We start from the raw sequence: 21,547 nt of genomic DNA, 5'->3' as shown, positions 1-21,547 counted from the left end.
CATTAAGCTTTGCTATGTGTCCCTCTCCTGGGAAGATCCATTACATGATCTGTGCACCATTGCACTTTGGAACAGCAATGAATTTCACCCTACGTCTGATGGAGAGCTGAAAGACTGAAGCTTAACTTAAATCTAAAATTACTTTTCAGTGCTTCACAAATTGTTCCTATACAAACAAAAATGAAAGCCTGTGGATTGCTTTTGTCTTATAATTTTTATTACACGTTATGGAAGAGTTCAGGAACAGTCAGTAAGTTGAACTAGAACCAATTCTCATCTGTTGTTATGGTTACCAGGAGTAGAAAATAATTTCCTGTAATTTATCTCAAGATCATTTATGTCGGATACAAACACAGATTAAGCTGAATACCATGGTAATTTCTTCTTCAATTGTGTTAGGAACCATAAGACATTCATTTTTACTTCATAAATAAGGGTTACAGTATGTCATGCTCAGTCAAAGAAGATAAAATGAATCTAATTAAGTGCCATCAGAAGATCACTTTGCTGTTTTTATTGCTGCAATAAAAGTGCCCTTACCTTCTTATTCTTAGAGAAATGACAGAGATTATTATGGAAATAGGATGAGATCAAGTAAGTCTTGCTTGACCTAAACTTGGATACAACAATATCTTTGTGTTAGTGAATGTTGAAGTGAATAAGCAGTTTACAAAATCTGATGGGCTAAAGCTCGTAAGAGATGTACTTTCTTTATTAGAATGAATCAAACCATATGTAAGCCTCAGACAGACCTTGTTTATTGGGTTTCATATAAGCAATATCATCTTTTTATTGATCTACAGGCCTCAGTGGTGATGATGGCAAACAAGGCTTTTAGATTGATGACTACAGGTCCATAACGTTGATTAGTTGATGTGTGCACAAGTGAAAAGAAGCATTTAGCATTAGCAATATGTGTATATCAGTATAAAAATCTGGATGTTGCTTCAGGGCATAGAAGAGCTCTGTATAGAAATAAGAGCAGTGGAGACCCCTGAAAGACCACAGGTTAAATGAAAGGCTGTTAAACAATATCTTGGAGACATTGCCATCGAGTTGCTGGAGTCTGTAAAATGCCAGCAGGGAGTTTAAAACAAACAAACAAGCAAACAAACAACACCAGAACAACACCAAACATCTCAAAGACAGTTATAAACTTCAGAAAGTTTAAACATGGCTTACTGTCTCTAAAATAAAAGGGACTTCAGATGACATGGTAACACCATGTGACCCATGTGTTTGGAGATTTGCTGGAGAATAAATCCAGCCTCCTATGTCTTCCAAAACCCCTGGTCACAGTGTAGTGGCTAGTGATCCAGGAGCTCCAGAGCTGCATGGTTGAACACTACGTGGGTTTCGCCCTGTGCCAAAATCATGGGCCAGCCCACCTCCCTCCAGTGTCTGCTTGAGAGAAGCTTGGAGCAGAGTGATCTCCCACTGCTGCCCACCAGCACCAGGCATGGAGCCACCACTCCTCAGTCAACAGGCTCGCAGCCAAGGGATGAAAATCAAATGACAAAGGCACAGCATTTCCCTTTTGGAAAACTTGGATGATCTACTTTCCTTGAGATGTTCTGCAGAAAGTGGTGATTTGTTCATATCCAAGATTGGTGCAATTTTTTTTCAGATGATTTTCAGGAAAAGTTGAATTTCTGCCATTTTCTTGGTGGAATTTTGTCAATTTTCCTCTGAAGTCAGATGTGGAAACCAAACCTTCCATTAACATACATTTTCAACAAGAGCCTGAATCTAGTCCTAATTAAGGCAAATTCCTGCAGTATATGGATTGACTGAGTCTCTTCCTTCTTAGGAAATGCATAAAAGAATATGGTTCAAAAAGGTACTCTGTCACCATTAAGTCACCTCCCATTCAGCGCCTCAAGTGGAAGAGGCTGAATGTGGTCCCAACCACTGCCTTCCCTTTCTGCTTCCCACCATCAGAGTTTGGGAGGAGAATTTGGTTCTCTGGGACCTATTGAGGGCGTGATTGTCTGCCTTTTAGATCAAAAGGGACATTGCCAAGAGGTCAAATGGTTCTACTGTATGTCTTGGATTTGCTGCAGTTAGCCAGTAGGTTGGGTCATAACAAAAATATAGTCAACTTTGAGTAAACCTTGGGAAACAAACAAACAAACAAACCAAAACACCAAAACAACAAGAACAACAACAATACAAACAAACAAAATATCCAAACCAACAACAACAACAAAAACCCACAAAAAAAAAAACAAACCAGAAAACACTGCCTAAAACCAAAACTAACTAAACAGAGAGGAAAGAAAACCCCCACAAACATGATGAGTCAGAGAGTTTCCTTCAAGTACATAAGTGTCATTTGGGTACTGAAGGTACTCTGAACTGAACCTTTATATAACTTTTTTTTTTTTTTTTCTGTGATGATGTCTTTGTATAGCACATTTTATTGAAATCCTTAGGACTGAATCCGCTCTGGAAAAGGTCGTGCATCTATCTGTGTGGTTGATACTACATCTTTCGTGCATCTATGACTGTGCTGACTGACCTACCCACCTTTTTGTATAGAGAGCACATTTTGAAACACAGCAACAAATGTGCCCCAAGTCCTGATTTATCTGGTAGCCAGCTGCCAGTTTGCATGGTGACTAAAAGTGCGATAAATAGAAAGTATAGAATGCAACTGGAATAGTAAATACGACTGAATCATTGGCATGGTAAAGATAGCTAAACCCTGAGTCCCCACTAAATGATCCTGAGAGTTCTTGCTCAGACACTACCCAGTTCTGCAGTTTCTCCATGCGCGAATGAGTATGCTTGTAAGTTTATATCTTTTTATGGGCTTAGGGCCCAAGTGGAGACATCCTCTCACTCAGAATGCCGTCTTTGCCTCCAGTCGATATAGCAGAGATGTAAAGTGCCACAAAAATCCAATAATGCTAATTTATTTAATTTCCTGAGCTGGAAGTGACAAGGAGCCAAAGGCACACTATCCAGCTCACATGAAAGCTGATGTGCAAGTTGAAAATAAAAAAATATTGTCAAGGAGACTGCAACTTGCATGGAGTTAACCTATATCAAATAAAGGCTTCTGAAAACCCTAACCTGCCTCAATAAATGACACTTCAATGTTAATAAGGAGTGAGAAAATTAGGGAAATATTTAAGGGAAACATTGTAGCTGCAATTGTTGAGACACATCCACTGCTGGTATAAACCCCGCTGAAGCAAATACAAGATATGATGATTAGCATCAGCAAGGAATATGCCCCTTAGCATTGTGCCATTAAAGTTCCTGAGTATGACAGTTAACAAAGGCAGTTTAAAGTGTATTGGAAAATGATTTTTCATTCCATTTTAAAAACTCATTTCATGCATTGTTGTGTCATCTACTTTTAAAATTACAGTCCAAGCAGAAAGACCAAAATGTGATACCGATCTTTTAAATCATGATCCCCAGGGCAGAAGTACATGATTGACCTGTAGTTATTTGTTAGGTCTTTCTAGACCATTCAGCAGAATACTATGCAGGAGAGTCATATGAGTACCTCTATAGCAAATAAAAGGTATTTGATTGAGAACTGTATTAGAGTAAATAAATAACAGCGAGATGGCTCACGCTGTGAAGTTGTGACTGAAACTTAAATAGCCATTTCTGTTGCCTTGATGTAATTGGTGACCTGCTGGAGCCAGCTCTTTGTTGGTAATCTATATCAGTGCTCGGACAATAGTACCTTTCAATTCATCATTTCCCAAGAGATTTAAAGCAGTCATAGAAACATTTTCTTTTGCTGCATGCCATTTATTTTTTTGAAGGACAGAGCATTCTCCTCTAAACTCCCACTGTGCATTAAATATTACAAATTAAAATAAATTACTCCCTGTCTAAATAAAATGGTAACCACAGGGGCAGGCTGGTATCAACTTATTTTGTAACATTTTTCTCAGTTAAGGAGAAAGACTCTAGTAACTGGAATGTAACAGTGTTGCTTCTTATTCTCAGAAAGTATACATGTGCATATATAAAAAATGCAGTTCCTGAAAATGAGAATTAATTGTATTCCAATATGCTTAGTGGATGCGGAACACTATACAACTTCTTATGCCCAGCTTTATTACTTAATCATATTGGCTGTACTGGAAATGCCTCTTGTGTATGTATTCAAGATGATTAGACTAGTAGCAAGATAGTGACTGGAAAAATAACAATTTATGATAAATGAGATTTTACTGATTTCTTTTTTCTTGTGAATGAACAGAGAGCTCTGGTCAATTCTGTTTGGATTTTTCTGTCGCTGTTCATAGCACTTGGTGGAGAAAATGTCATTAGCCATTAATTTAACTGTTACTGTAAGGCTTTTTTACAGTATAAAGCTCTAGTTTTCATCTTTCTAATCATCTTAATAAGTATAAAGGTCTAGTTTTCTCCCTTCTAAGCATCTTAATACAGTTTATTTCACTAGGAACAAAAGCTAATGCTGCAGGAGAGATTTCTGCCCTTGTTCAAAGTTTGCTCCTTTGATCATACTTCTGGATTCAACTATATTTCTGGATTCTCCAAGGTTTAGACTGCATGAGACACAGAATTTCTTTTTTTCCTTTTTCGGACTAAAGAGTGTCTGTCTGATTTCCCTGGTCCCTGATATCCACCACTACTTTCTCCTGAAAAGACATTCTGATATTTTAAAAGAGCTGGTGACTTTGGCTTATATAGTCCTCTTTAAATTTAAAGAGCGAGCTGCTGTCTTGTGCAGGAGCAGATTTCAGGTGGGAAGTATATAGAGAAAAGGGCCACTGCCTGTCCCTGGGCCACCCCACGCCTTACAGTGACCACTTCACTGCTACATGTCTGAGGATCATTAAGTGTAGGAGCATGACCCATGTGTATCCAAGCACCCAACTGCCATTGCCATCAGTTGGGCTGTTTATGACCAGCATCCTCAGTATTCAGGACCTCAGCACTTGTGTATATGAGCAGTTAGCATGGCTCCACCACTGGGTTATTGCAAAAAATGAAATGGTTGCCAGTGCCTAGCAGAGTCATGGTGGTTTGGAGGCAGGTGGTTTTGTGCTGGGGATGAGGTGATATAAAATATCTCTACATGACATTTACAGCTGAGTCTTTGTCCCCTGTTGTGACTCTCAATTTTTCCACAGCACCACATGCCTAATTTAATTTCAACTCATCTCCACCAAAACTCTTTATTCCAAAGAGAATATATTTTTTTTCCCCCATGGAACAAGCACTGCAACAATTGCTAATAAACACAAACAAACAAATACAAACACAATATAAAGAAAATACACACAAAACCAAAGTGTTAAGCCTGAGTGGACATTCTGAGATATTATCACTTACATTTATTTACTATTATGAGTGATGGTAGCTGATAGCCGCAGCTGAAACTGAGATTCAGTGGGAGAAGCACTGAACCAGAACAAATACAAATAATATAATATGGTTTGGAGTTGAGAAGGGGAAAACAATGAAAATAGAGGTGAGGTGTCCTGGACAAAGCCAGAGGAGGTTCCTAGCAGAACTGGAAATGGATTATAGGCATGCAAGTTCTCCATTCAGTGCAGTTACTGCTTGACCATACTGCTTGATTTAACTTCTCTTTCAGTTTTGCTCTGTGTGTCTCAGCACCCTGCAGAATCAGAGCAATCCTCACTGCAAGAACAGCAAGGAGAAAAGCTCCATGTTTGCATGTCTCCAAGTGAGTTGCTGTTTCCCACACATTCACGGTTCAACAAGAGAACAAATGCATCAGGCAGAATTACTGTTGGATTTCTTTCCTGCTACAGGATTTGTGTTTGTTTTTAATATGTTGTGATAAATGGCTGATTGGGAGATTAGGGGTGGATTCTGTAATCACCAGATGTTCTATCTTTTGTAGCCAGAGCATTCTGAAATAAAGATCCTCAATTAGATGAAGGTATACATCTGAGGTGAAGAATTCAGGGTAACATAATTTCTAAGACAACTCCTTCCCACATCTCCAACCAAGGAGTCTTTGGAAGGGGAAATAAACCCAACAGGCAGTAAATATGATTATTTAATCAATATGTGGTTCCAATAGCCCTATGTTTTCCACTCTTATTCAGGAGGTAAGGGAGGCAAAGTACAAGGCAATAATGTTGTATAGGATGGGTTTATCTTCCCCGGTTTCTGCATTGTTATGGACAACCTGTTATGAAGTCAACCAATGAAACATTCACAATGCTGCAAAGACCATGATGACTGAGATGTTTATTCTAGGAAAATTCTCATTCCTTTCATTTATGCTCTCAGGATATTCTAAGCTCTAATAGCTTAATTACTAGCCATACGTATTAGATATTAGTCAGACCTGTGACTGAAATTTTCCTCATGTGTAATCAAAGGTGTGGATGACTTTTGACAATTGATCAGGACACTTCAAGCTGGAATAGACTAAACTTGCAGATGACAGAGTACAAATTCAAACAATTGTGACTTGAGTGGAGAGAGGAGCAGACATCCACTATCTATAGCCTCTTGCAATACAATAATTTAGTGTGACCAAATGAAGATAGTAAGAACAAGGTACAAAACAAGAAAAATGGACCAGTGCTTGCACACTGCAGCAGAGCTGTGTAAGTATTCCACAGTGTGTATCGGTCCCATCACTCATTTCTAGTGTTGGCTGGGACACCTGCAACTTTTGAGCAGCATATAAATTCATTGGCTTCCTCCCTGACCCTTTCCCACTGGCTGAACATCCTCAGGGCTGGTTCTCCTTGGCTTGCCTTCCCACAACAAGTTCTCTTCACTTTCTGGTCATCTCCATACATTATGCTGAAGTTTATGAGAAATGATTCTACAAATGAAAATTTCACTTACATCCAGAAAATTGGAGAAAATTTAGTGAATTCCCACCCATCCTTTTCTCCATCTCTCGGTGGTTTTGCTTTTGAGGTACTGTTATATGAAGCAGCCTATGAGTTTGTCTCTGTTCTGTTATGAAGCCCATAACTGTTTTGTGGGTTTTTTTTAATCAGACACCACTTCAAAGCTGGTATCTGTAAGCACAGTCAGGTCCTATCTAGAAGAATGTCATCACAGATCTTCAACCTCTGAAGTTCCTGGATTTTGTAGATATAACTCACCTTCTTTGTCAGTGACATGGACAGTGGGATTGAGTGCACCGTCAGCAATCCTTCTGATGACACCAAGCTGTGTGGCATGGTCAAAATGCTGATGTGAAGGGATGCCATCCAGACGCACCTTGACAGGCTTGAGAGGTAGGCTCATGCAAACCACATGAGGTTCAACAAGGCCAAGTGCAAGGTCATGCACATGGGTCAGGGCAATCCCAAACACATATACAGGCTAAATGGAGAATGGATTGAGAGCAGCCCTGAGGAGAAGGACTTTGAGATGTTGGTTGATGAGAAGCTCAACTTGACCCAACAATCTGCTTAGAAAGGCAACCATATCCTAGGCTGCATTATAAGAAACATGACCAGCAGGTTGAGAGAGGTGATTCTTCCCCTCTACTCCACTCTCCTGAGACCCCACCTGTAGTAACGTGTTCAGCTCTGGGGCCCGCAACATAAGAAGGACATGAACCTGTTGGAGAGAGTCCAAAGGAAGGCCATGAACATGATCAGAGGGCTGGAGCACCTTTCCTATGAAAACAGGCTGAGAGAGTTGGAGTTGTTCAGCTTGGAGAAGAGAAGGCTTCAGGGAGACCTTATGGAAACCTTCCTGTACCTAAAGGTGTCCTACGAGAAAGCTGGAGAGGAACATTCTACAAGTGCATGTAGTAATAGGACAAGGAGTAATGGTTTTAAACTGAAAGAGGGTAGATTTAGATTAGATGTAAGGAAGAAATTCTTCACTGTGTGGGTGGTGGGGCACTGGAACAGGCTGCCCAGAGAAGCCGTGAATGCCCCATCCCTGGGAGTGTTCAAAGCCAGGTTGGATGGGGCTTTGAGCAACCTGGTCTAGAAGGTGTCCCTGCCCATGAGAGGACTGTTGGAACTAGACGATCTTTAAGGTCCCTTCCAACCCAAACCATTCTACAATTCTTGCGCTTTAACATAATTTAATAGGTGACACTTAAAAGGTAGCTAAGAAGGACTGAGTTTATATTATTCTTTTGTACAGAGAGATTTCATTAATGAACCTGATGAGAATCTCTGATACTGTCACGGCAGGAGATCCCGTGTTAATTATTAAATGTAATTTTGTAATTTTAATTGTATAATTATGACAACATTAAAAGACATAATTATATTTTAAATCTTCTTAAGAACTCAATTTTATCACATTTTTATTACTTTGTAATGATATGATATTTTATTATTAGAAATTAGAAATTATTAGAAATAATTTTATGACTACATGGTTTTAAAATATGATCTTTTTACTGTTTTGTCACTTTATCTTACAACCGTCCTAAACAACCAGTGGAAATTGAAAGGCTGCAAGCATTTTGAAAGTAACCTAGATAAGACATCAATGATGATGTTGAAATTTTTTCACTTTAGCTGTTGCCTGCCTTACAGAATTAATGAAGCAGCTTATGATGACAGAAGATAGTTCAAAGCAAAACCCTAGTTACAAAAACAGCCTTTGTGGAAGGCTTATGCTTAAGATGAGTTGTGTCACAACTGTCTGTGAGATCAGGAACCGTGTGAGAGGAGGTGGTGAAGTTGTCTGGTGCTAATTGTTCCATTTGCTCACAGCAATGTGAATCAGAGGCAATCCTGTAGAAATCAGAGACAACACTTTTGTTATGGAGATCTGAGACTCGTTTCAAACCTAAACAAGGTTCACAGTCTAACAACACCCAATGAAGCGCATATGTTTCTAAATACAGGAGACGAGTGAAATGGTCCGTGCTGCACATCAGAGCTTGAGCCACCTTAAATGACCTAATTTCCATTCCTATTTTTTATGATTTGTATGTATTTACTGTTTGCTTTCATGTGTTTTCCTTTGTGTTTTTTATTAGATAAAGTGTCCTTATGGAGTTATATTAACATTTTCCATTGTTTTTCTGACTTTGATATTATACATGAAAATATGCATCTTTTGTCTCAACTCACTCCCGTGTTGTGTTACAATCAAAATGGAATAAGAAAGCCTACTTTGATCTACTGTAGTTAATAGAAATACAAAGGCACGGAGGCAAGGTGGGTAGGTTGTTTCCTCCCTACCCTAAAATTGCTACTAACCTGAAAAACAGATTGATAGTAGTTTTAACTACTGCACTGCCACAGGGGTGCTGAACACATGCACTTTGTGATCAAGATGAATATGATCTTTCTTATCTGCGAGACTTTGCACCAAAAAAAAGAATTAATCCCTGATGAGGACATCTCTGCCTTCATAGTTTGGTCTACAGAATGAATGGCAGGTCTCAGCAGAAAAGAGATTTGTGTTCCGTGGGCTGTGTCCAGATGTCTTGAACAGTGTAACGACAACATAGGTAGATCAATAATTTGTCTCACTGTACAGTTCAAGTAAATGTTCTCTCTCAGTTCTCTCCTCTGTTTTCAGATCTGTATTTTCTCACATGGTTTCACCTTATTAACAGGTACGCACAAGATAAAAAACTCAGTGGATCTTCTTATTTTTCTAAGAACCTAGGTGATATTTTGTCTCCCCACAAGTCAGAAATTCCTTTCATTGGAAATGGATTGAATGAAAGTATTATATCAAAGTTAATAGGAACAAAAAGAAAGCTCACTGGACTTCCAAACTGTGAAGTTTGCTACGTGGTGGTGTCAGTACAGAACATACAGTCCCTTGAATTACCCTGATTATGCTTCCTTTTAGTTTTTAACTGGTAGAAAATATAATCTCTATTTGTTAATTTTCTAAACATCACATAGCTACTTTGTACTGCATTTCAGAATAGTATCTGAAATTGTGCAATGTAGTACAGCACATCAGGTAGGAATTAATACATTCCTGGGCAGCTCAAATCACAGTGTGCAGCTGAGAGTCACACTTCATCTCCAGCCATTCTTTCAAAGCAAATGAGAATTCACATATCAGGACCCAATTCACTGAGATTCTTTCTCTATTTAGTGTCCCAGATGGCATACACAGGAGGGCAGGAGTACTCATACCTTTCAGAATTACACTTAAAAAGCAGAGAGATTTTGGCATTGCATGTTACTGCTTTTGATAATAGCACAGGCCAATTACCGCTCCACCCTGCTCTTTCCTTTCCTTAGGTAGTGATGGAAGCATCCCATGCCAAAGAGGTTTGCCAGGCCAAAAGTGAAAAATCAAAAGCTCTACTGCTATAACAGAGTGTCAGCACTTGGATCAGTAATTTTTTGAAAGTTGGTTACATTGCTTTTAAGGCAGAATTTGTTACTAATACTAATATTTGTTGCTATTAAAGAAGATGTATTGCTGCAACCTGAGAACAATAATGAGGCTTAGTATTTTTCATCATGTCATCATTGCAGATTATGTTTGTTTAAAGACAAAACTTTCTGGAAGAAACTCTGGCTTAATTTTCATCTTTCTTCACTTGTTAACCTTTCTGAGATGGGATACAGAGGCAGACAGATCTGAATTCAGAAAAAACTGACACTAGAAATAACAACCTGGAGGTACTTGGAGGACTGCCTGTTACAGTTGTGTCTGTGGACCTACTACTTTAAACATAAATCTCCCATATGTTATCCCAAGGGAGGTAAAGTATTGTATCCCATTCATAGGTGAGCAGAAGAGTTCCAGAGTTTTTTGGAAGACAATAGTGCCCTGCATGCTTGCACACAAACATGCAGAGATTTACACTATGTCTGGTTCATCCAAGTGCCTCCAGCTGGTGCAGATTGTGTTTAACGGAGTCAAAGGGGCAGCCTATAAATTGATTGCAGTAAGTGCTGAATCAAATGGTCAGAGAGGGCTCTAGGATATATTGCATGCATAAGCAGAAGTGAATCATTGAGGAATTTACTATCTTCAGCATGGATTGTTTGTTCACATCCAGTTTTACAACTTCTTCAAAAAAGCAAAATAGAAGAAACTAACCCCTAAATCCCATTCCACCTGCAAGTTGTTGTTTTCCCACATCCCTATTTATCCTGTGTGAAGAAATCAGATAAACAGAACACTGAATTTTAATAAACAATGATTCACCTCAAATAAATTATCTTCCAATGCTCAGTTTTGGTTTGTTTGTTTGTTTGTTTGTTTGTTTGTTTCCAAATAAATCAACTGAAATTACATGTCAGGTCTTGTTGTTAGGATCCCTCTGGCTCTTGGTGGAGGAGGGAGATAATTTTGTATTTTTCAAAGGATGAACTTTTGATTTTGACCAATTTAGTATGATTAAAACTGCAAATTACTTGGGGATTTTATTCCAGAGCTGATTCATTTCATGTTTAATTATGTGTCTAAACTGGGAGTATTGCCAGTGATTGTCTTTATTTAATAAACAGAAGCCTATATGTTTTGAAAAATGGAGGGAAAGCACCACTAGTGAAGAAAGATCAATAATGTTCACTTTTCCTGATACTCTGAAGATGTATCTTTTTCCATAATTGAGTGTAAGGGCCAAATTTACCGTTGATAAAAATCAATACAGTGTTTTGGGCTTATGAGGAGCTCTGGCAACATAGGCATCTCTGTTTAAAAAAAAAGATGTGATGGCAAATTTCATGTATTTTTAGCCATATTCTCCCTGAACTCTTAAGCACAGGGATTTTAAATAGGTACTCTTTAACCTGCTGATATCAGTAGAAGTGCAAGGATTGCTTATAAATAGTCCTGGGATTGTGAAATATGGGGTTAGATTTGCATACTTATAAAATGAGAACTTGCTCATCTGCCTATGTAATGGCATGAGTATACATAGCCCTGAATAAAATCACGGTCCAGGGCACCCTTCTTCAGTAGAATAGGTCTAAATTGAAAGAAGGGATGAGGCAGGAAAGCAGTTTGAGCATGTCATATGCTCATTGTCAAGTGTGCACTGACAAGTGTGCACTCATTGCCATGGTCTGGATCCTCAGGAATTGCTGTGGCACTCCATGGAGCAGCACAGTGGCATAAAGAACATCACAGTGAGGGGCATACACCTGAGGAACAGCTGGTGCTGGACCCCTGCCTTGTGTGCTGGTCTCTTCAAAACACAGGAGGCAATACAAGTTCAAGACTTAGCTTCTGAGCAACAGAAAGGTGATAGAAATATCTTCTCAAATATTTTTTTTGATTGGAAAAAATGTTCATTTGTGAAGCAATGGTGTTTATCTCAGTGGGAGGGTTGTGAAGCTTGGTTAGTGGTTATAGCTTGGCAGAAGTTAGGTGAGATTTTCAAAACTTGGTTGTATAAGTCTTCTCTGTCTGTAATAATTGTATGTTGGACATTTGCCTTCAGTGTGAAATGAACATGGTTAAGACTGATGAAGTCTGAAAATTTGCTTCAAGAAACTGTCTATAATACTTTGTGAATTTCACTTAAACTGTCCTATTTTACTATTACATATTCTTGGTCTTCTCCAGGAAATGGAAGGCTAAAAACATGACTGATTCTATTTTTTTTTCTCTGTAGATCTTCAAAGTTATGACAGCTGAGTGTATCTATTAAGCATTAAAGAAAATTATGAATGAACTTAAGAAAAAAACCACAATGATTCATGCAAGAAGAATGCGTCTTTATTCTGAAAATGATTTTGATCTGCTGGAGCTTGTTTTGTTCCCAACTGGGGTGACAACTGAATGCATCAAAATGCTACATGGACAAGACTGGAGCTGCATTTCTGCCCTGTGAGCTGTCACAGCATGATGGTCCTGGAGGCCTCTGTCCCCTGGGCATGCTGGGATCCAGTCACGGATCTAGGAAATGTGGGGACCACATCTTCAGAGTTTGGCAGCCATCTTTCTCACTATGTCCAAAGTTCCTGTCCCCCATAAATCTCGACTGAGGATTGTAACAGAGAAATTGGTAGCTTTCTTAAAATGGGTGACAATACTGGAGACACACAATTTCCAACATCTTGTGAGAGTGCTATGAGAACCGTCACTGAGCTGGGAGACCCACACCAACATGTGTATGCCAAGAAGTTGCCAAGTAAGCAGGCAGGACACAGATCTGCTGACTTTTTCTTGCATTTTCTAAACCACTTCTCAAAACATTTAGATGCAGATGAATTTGAATTTTCCATGTAAAAACTACTCTACTGGTACTGGAGTTGGTTTGGTTTTTTTTTTGTTTTTTTTTTTTAAGTCATATTTCAAAGCCACTTTTACCTGAATGTCATTAAAAAAAAAAAAAACGACAAAAACAAAGACCAAAAAAAAACCCCAAAACATAGGTGACAAAACTGTCCTGTATTCCATATGAGGGAAACTCTGTTTCCCAGGTGCTCACCAAAACTGGGAACAGAAGTACCACTGTGTTGTACAAAAGCCTGTTCTCTAACTATTCCTTCTCTGGACAGAAGAACAAATGAATTGAAATTTCATAAGACACCTGATTCTCATGACATTTTCAGGCCCTCTTTGGAAGCTGATTAACATGCAGTGAGTGCCTTGCTGTTAAAGTTCACTGTGTTATGATATTGATGTTCTGCTTTTATACTTTGGGGCAAAACATTGATTTGGGGAGTTTAATAGATTAAAATAACCTGTTCTATCTGCTGGTAGGAAATATAGATTTGTAATTCTTTAACAGATTAAAGCAAAGTACAGACCTGTGCTTAATGAGAGATAATATTCAAAACCTTTTGGTAAATGGTCTAATTTTACACCTTCTATGTGGAGAAATTAATGCTTTTTTAACTTTGCCATAATACTCGGGTGGGTGCTCCAGTAGCTCTAATCTAGATGAGCTGTATTTGTCAAAAATAAATACCCAATGTGCTTTTCTGTGCTTCTTTCTGGAATTGCAACACATTGCTCCTCTATCCTTTTCACTCAACCCAACAGTTCACAGCAATCAATAATATTACTTTTATCTATTTTTTTTTTTTTCTCCAGCAATGTCATTATAATTTCCTCTTTCAAGTCGGGGAAATAAATGTGAAATAACCTCAAGCTTCCTCTCCCTAATGTATTTTTTTTCTAATTTTCCAAATGAATCCCTGGTTCTGTTTAAAGACTAGCACAGTGTGATGACTTCATTAGTTTGCTGGTGTGCGTTCTCTGACTCACATTAAAACACTGAAGGTCTTTGAGTTAGCAATAATTAGATGAGGTCATTAAAGATACAATGAGATCATGATTGCCAGAAATGGCCTCACATTGTATGAAGTAAGGTCAAATCAGCTATATCCATTACTCATTCCTGATTTTTTCTTCATTACATATGCATTAGGTACCAGTAGTAGGTAATCCACAGGTTAACATGAGTGAGATGCCCTACAACCTGTCATATGCATAGTATTGTACAGTGAACAGAAAGTTGCATGGTGAGATCTTTTGTAGTAATTGTCACTTACTCATAGAAACTGTAGCAGGGACTAAATAAGAACAGATCAAAAAGAAATGGAAGGGGATATCAACAATATTTTGAAGGACTGAGGCAGGAAAACATTGGCTGTGTGTTCAAAGTTTCCAGGAGTGTTTTCCAGGAAGGATCAAATCACAAGGTAGCAAACAAGGCTCTCAAGCAGGACAGGCTCAGATACTTCTCAATCAATGTGAAAGCTGTGACTCCATGGAAGTCCACAGCATGTCAAGCCAGTCCATGTAGTTATCTTGCTGGAAGGTAGCACGGTTACCTGAACAGTATGAGACACGCCTGCTCCTCTGTCAGATCTGCCTTTGACCCATGGGCAGCATCTCTCCAAAGTAAACAGTCAGTGTAGACAACAAAATACATGGATTATTTTTCTTTTGCATAGCAATTAGTACTGTGTCCATTCTCTGGGGACAGTCATTCAATGCAATCACATAGTAACCTGGTGAAGAATGGCAGAACTCCTTTCATTTATTTCTTATTTTCTAAATAGCCAAGAAACAGCTTTAAACCCAAGTCTCTCCATAATGATAGATAACATAAATCAAGCTGAACAAATAGTTAAGTGACAGAATAGCCAGGAGAGGAGAAAATCAATATACTAATTAATGCAGCAATTGCTTCCAGATGTGTATATCATAGAAATCTGACCCAGTTTTGTGTGATTTCAGATTACCTCCCTTCTCCTCTTCCTCACACTCTGCTGATTGGAAAAATGACCCTTCCAGCATTACAAGACACATTCCTTTAGCACTGTGCAACAGGCAACGTGCTCAGCACTTTGCAGCAGATTTCATGCATTAAAATCTGCAAGAAATTTAAGGTTCCATTTCCTCTGCTATCACTGTGAAATGTCTCCTTCCTAGATTACAAGTGACAATCTCACCTACATGTCAAGTCTGAGGAGACATGTGAAATTACATGTCCACTCTGGGCCGTGCTAGAGGAAGGAAAAACATGCTCTTTGGCAGTGACAGTCCAGACATGAGGCACAGAGCAGAGGCTCTGCCTGGAAATCAATATGAGTCCTGGCCATAAGGATGACTATGGTAGCCAGGGAACTGACCCTCAACAACTAATACAGGGTGCTCTTCTGCTGTCTGCTGCTTCTCTCACCCTCTGGAAAGACCTTCTGTCAGAAGAGGCTGGACCCTGCTGAGATACTAACTTTCTGGTTGTGAACATGTGCAGACCCAGACCTTGCTTTCGGGCAATTGGTGTCTGTGTTCTCCCTATAACAGAAGTAATGAATGATCCCAGCTAGCACAGACATCTGAATTTCCTTTCAGTTATATCTGAACTATGAACAAAAATTATAGTTATTCAAGAGCTCTTAATTTGCAGAAGCACTTTTCCCTGCGTACAGAGGCACTCAGAATGACCAGGGGAAGTTGCACAGCTCTCCTCTGTGCAGCCAGGCTGCAATGTACTGTTCCTCACCCTAAAAACCTCTATTCCATTCTTCTTTCCATGTTTCTGTCCCTTCCAGTTTCTGTCTGGACAGGCATACCAGTTATTTTAGGTGAGGAGTACAACCCTTTTCTGAAAAAGAAAAAAACTGAGGCTGTTGAATACAGATTCTAAAGTGTGCAGTGAGTTTTGATCCACATACAGATGTTGAGGTATCTGAGATCATTAAGTGTAAACTCCAGAGTCTGGATGCTACACGTCAGCTTGAACATGAACTGTCAGTGTCCCCAGAGAGGTCGCAATAAGAGTTTTGCCAGCAACAGCTTGCAAAGATACAAATCTACATTTAGGAGTTTGCCCTTTTTATTTCCAAACTTGATTGACTGATGGTGGGAAAAGAGATGTGGCAAGTGGAGGAGACTGCAGATTTGGCACACCAATGTTTTTCTGACATTTCAGCTGCCCTGAGGGTCTACTTCTTTATGTTATGGAGCCAAGGGTGGTTGTTTTTTGTTCCACTGAGTTTTTCTTTCTGTGAAGAAGTAAGTCATTAACATTAATAGATCCTAAAATATCCACAGTGATGAAAAAAATGTTTTGTTTCAGTATGTGCTGTAGAACTTGTGAGCAAACACATAAGGAGCAACAAGGTTCATTAGCACTGATGTGTTAGCCTGAACAGGAAAAGGAGAATATAAGAAGCTAATGTTGTTTGTCCTGCAATCCATCTTTCATGTCACTGAGGGCAAGGAAATGTTTTCTAAATTTCCTATCAATCTTCATGACCTTTTTTATTGTTTACATCATTTGCATTTTTAAATAGATTATTTTGGGATGTTAATTTTTCCCTTGATGCTTCACTTTAAAAAACAAAGATACTTCCCCATAGAAATATCTTCTTCCAAAAGTCTCAGCCCAGAAAGGGGTCTTTACACCCCCAATAGGAAAATGCAGCATTTGCCGTTTGCCCCATGAAGCAGCAGTCCACGGATCTACCCAAACTGGACCTGAAGTGAGGGCCAGAGGTGAGGAGGTGGGACCTAGACCTGGTCACTCAGTTTTCTCCCTCCTGGCTTGCCCAGACACCTACAGGCTATGGGTGGAGGACATATGGGTGACAGGAACCACTCACACATCCATGTAGGGCTCGCACCATTCACATAGCTTGAACAATTTGTGGAGATACAGGTTTTACTACACTGCAGGAACAACAATTTAGTTTTGTTTACTTTGATTTGTTTGGATTTTTTGCAAAACTCTGTCTTTCTTATACAGACAATAATAGATCATGTCATGACAATTCTACCTTTAAATGAAGCTACACTATGTACAAAGCAGCATTGGAAATATAGGTGGTTGATATAATAGAAAAGATGCATCAAGACATTTACACATTCAGCATTTGCACACTGCCACTTACAATTTTTCCACAGCTTTTGATGGCCCATGAAATTCTTCAGGTATTTAGCTAAAAGTGTAAGTATGTGGGCAATTTATAGAGGCTCAAAAGTTACTCTGTCAGCTGTGGCAATTGCTAGTTATTATCAAAGGCAACATAAGTAAGACAAGTAAACAAGTCAGTTGTGAACACTGTTTTAATTAATTTACTAGAACAAAATTGCTTAGAGTTTACCAGTAAGTAGTGAAAAAACAAATCTGACTAAAAGATAAAGGAATAAAAACAATAACCATGGCATTATTATAAAACATACTCACTAATCTCTGTGTTTCTAGAAAAAAAACCAGGCCCATATTTCACCCTTTCTTACCAGTTTCCGTTCTTGCAGGGAATTCTGGCAGAAAAGCAGAGGAGGGTTCCCCAGACGAACTCTCAGAAACAGCAGACCGGTCTTCTCAGGAAAGTAAGCATTCTGCCTTGAAAGCTTTAGGAGCTGACTTTGACGATTTCACACCAATAAATAGCTGTACTCAGATTTTTTGATCTTTATTCTGCTAAGTACAGAGATGGCAGCAAATCCTTACCCCGCTACCCAACAAAGAGTTCATCTGAGTCCATAGGAATGGCATTTGTGGCTGTAATTAACGGGGAGGGAGAGAAGGAGTGCAGAACTGCCCATAAAATCCAGCTCTTAAAATTACGCCCCACAAAATAGTAGGAATTGACTGTAACATCACAGGACATGAATGAGGTGACTTATTAAATCATACCCAATGCTAACTTCTGTGGGAAGATGCAAAAATGAAAGATTTGCTATTTTTAGAGCCCAGGTTTCTGAAGAGTGAGAAGCCGCTTACTGACACACACAAGAAGAGAAGAATGTGCTGTATTTGTGATTGTTATCATGACACTGACTCAGCATTCAGACCTTTTTGGTGGTATCAGAGAGGAGATGAAAAAGGGAGAGAGGACCTCCCTGAGTGTGGCTGCTACTCCTGCTTCTTCATGTCTCCCCAGTTTCCTCCACGAGAATGGAGACTTGGGAAATGGATTTAACAGTCTGACATGCAAAATGTATCGCATGTCGTGGTGTGCTGTGGCAAATGATCATCAGTAGAATTATACATGCTATATTGCCTGCTGTATTCCCCAAAGCAGTTAAAGAGCCAGGAGAATATGAGACTGTCATTACTCTGTCTCCCTCCCTCTGCTTTGGAGCATAAACCTCTGCCAGACACTCAGGCAGAACAAAACACTTAATCAGTGTTAAGGATGCATCTGGTCCCCCCAGAGAGATGAGCTGTTCATTTATGCTTGTTTACAATATGTTTATAAACATTACTGGACAGGGATAGATTACCCCAGTTTACTGCCACATAAAGGAGTCAGCTGCTTACATTTCCCATCATATCTATGTGCTTTTCTTTTACATTACTCAAGTGGTACCTTATGGCAAGTATTCTTTGTGAATTAGGCCAGAAATCAGGAGTGTCCCTGTAGAATTTATACTGTTTTCCCTGTCATTATCTCAAAAGTATGACTTCTGGATTAAATCTCTATCCAAGATGTCTATTTTTCCTTGCTATCTATGTTGTTTTGCTTTCCCCCCTCCTCCCCCCACGTGGTCCATAAAGGAATGACACTGGATTTGTGCTCTAAATGAAGAGCATATTGCTTGGACAGGAATGGGAAAGGTGTTGTTGTGATGACACCTCCCACTAAGTCAAGTGTTCATACCCAACCAAAGGAAGCAGTCTTTGTAAAAGAAATTTTTACTTTCATTGTTCTTATTTTAAAAACAGGCTATCCATGTATGTTCCTCCTGAATAATGAGTTAGGACTTTACAGAGCAGTGGCAAAATGGAAAGAAACTGCGCAGCTCTAGTCATGTATCAATCCTCTGGGTCTTTTGAAGTGGGGTCAAGAGACAGGGGAGCCACCAAGTCCTGGGAACAGCCCTGCTCTGCAATTTTACTTCTCATTTCACTTGTTGGTTCTCTCTTTTTTCTCCATCTTCTGTTTGATTATGAGCTTTTTAGGACTTGATTGTTTCATTTTAAGCATTTGAATGGCATTATGATCCCTGATTTGAGTTAAATAATCATATTCAGGGTGAGAATACATATAGTTGCAAAACAGTGATGTAATGGAGGAGAAATAAATTGAAAGAAGAAAGTGGAGCAGATTTCACAGAGGGGGAATGTGATGGGCCAGGTAACCAGCTGGGTGTAAATCAATACAAGCTGATTGTTTTGGGTGAGGCTCTACTTCATTGATGAGTGTCACAGCAGATATTTGACTTAAGGTTTCTTTGTTGTGTGTAAACCCATTGATAGGTCTGGAATAAGAAGGTGTAGTCAGTTCTGGCTTATTCTTCCTGATCTGATATTTATCACAGAGCCTTCCAGTATAAGGTCATAATTTTCATTTTATTGGCTGGAAGTCAGGTATTGTAAGGAGTATCGTCACACCTCTCGTTAGATCAGCATTTTAAATGATCCATTAATCCCATCAATCTATGGATATGTGAAATATGTCCATGAGCCTACTCTCCTCTAATGGGATTCCCTGAGTTGCCATCAGGCGTGACTTGCATAACAAACCAGATGTGGGAGTGTGACTCACTTATGGAAAACTAAATCTATCACATTGTGGAATGAGGTTACATACCACACGGGAAAAGCAACCTGAGTGAAATCTGCAGCAAAATCCTCCCTCTCTCACACATGTACACACAGAGACAGTTCTGAATCACCAATATTTGCATACTGACAACTTCCCATCCAACAAAGCACAGCAGTAGTCTGTAAGGCAGAATTTTACTTTCCTAGAATGAACCCAAGTGTGCTGTTCACTATTTGAGTGCTTCATATCGAAAGTTGAAGCCACTGCAAACCAACCAAAGGGATTTTCTGCCCTGTTTTTGCTGACACTAGAAAGCAATGTTTCACATACCATTGGAAGAGACTTCAACATGTATATCTTTGGTATTGCCCTCGTCATGGTACTGAGGAGTGGAGAGAATCTCCTTTGGTCTTCAGGTGAGAGATTGAGAAAATAATATCTGTTTGTATTTGCTTCTTGAGAGCTCTTTTCTTCAAAGATTAAAACATCTATTAGAGAAGACAAAATATTTCTGTATCAATCTGTCCTATACACATGCAAATGGATTTGTTTGCAGCATGAAATATCTTGTAGACAAGATTAATTCAAAAAAGGGTGTGGTTAGATTCTTGATATATTATTATTAGATAGGACTAATACATATGCAAAATAAATTAGGCTGAGTAACGCAGTGCTTCAGTTCAGACTCACTACCAAGATTTGCACTAAAAGAAACCAAATAATCTTTCAAGCATGGATTACTTTTACCTAAATAATACTGTGTTCTGCTTCACCACATTAGAATCAATACGAAGGAAAGAGGTACTTTGGATTTCAAAGTCAAACAAATCAATTTCAGATACGTTAGCAAATTTCAAAAGGCTAATATTTCAAAAATATTTTTACAAGGACAGAATGATGTTATGAAACTTCCCTTGGAATCTCATTTGACATGATTAGTATTCGTAGAACTGACCATTAAAACTGAAAAGATCAAAATTCATGATGCTACCCACCTGAAGGATATCTATGAGAGACAACAGATTTTAAATTGTGCCCTAATCATGACAATAAATACAACTCTTAGAAGTAGTGGTTGCCATATGATTAGACCAGACAAATGAGTGATAACATATATCTTGCTTTGTAAGCAGAATTTTCTGTCACTATCAATTTAGAAGCAGTATCATTGATTTCACATTCTAGTTTCATACGTAAGAGTGGCAGAATTTGACTCTGAAGTTTGGCTTTTTGCTATGCACAGGCTGACCCTGGACAAGTTTCAAAACAGTCGATTAAATTATTGTTCATCATTACTCATAGATATTTTTACAAGAAATGCTCAGATCGGCTAGAAATCTTTGGCTGGAAAAGAGACAGTGTGAGGAATATGGGACATTTATAAATTCTGATTGGCCTGGAAAAGCTGGACAGAGACTGACTGGTCACTGTCCCTTCTAGTACTGGACTGGTGGCTATCAAATTAAGGTACTGAGAGCCAGGATCAAAACAAAAAAAACCCCATGTGTTTCTTCGTGAAGTCAATGACAGATACCTGGGAGTCCTTGCTAGAAGTCACTGTGGATGCAACAAGGTGTATTTGGAAGAGAGCTTTGTGGGGAGCTATTAAATACAGCATTTCAAGCTTAGGAAGTCCCAGGATTTGACAATAGCTGGAGGCTGAAAGGTAACTGGTGAGACCAGCTCAT

The sequence above is a fragment of the Patagioenas fasciata genome, chromosome 5, assembly GCF_037038585.1.
Source record: "Patagioenas fasciata isolate bPatFas1 chromosome 5, bPatFas1.hap1, whole genome shotgun sequence".
Taxonomy (NCBI): Eukaryota; Metazoa; Chordata; class Aves; order Columbiformes; family Columbidae; genus Patagioenas; species Patagioenas fasciata.
The sequence above is the reverse complement of the archived record's forward strand: the minus strand, read 5'-3'. Positions refer to the sequence as shown.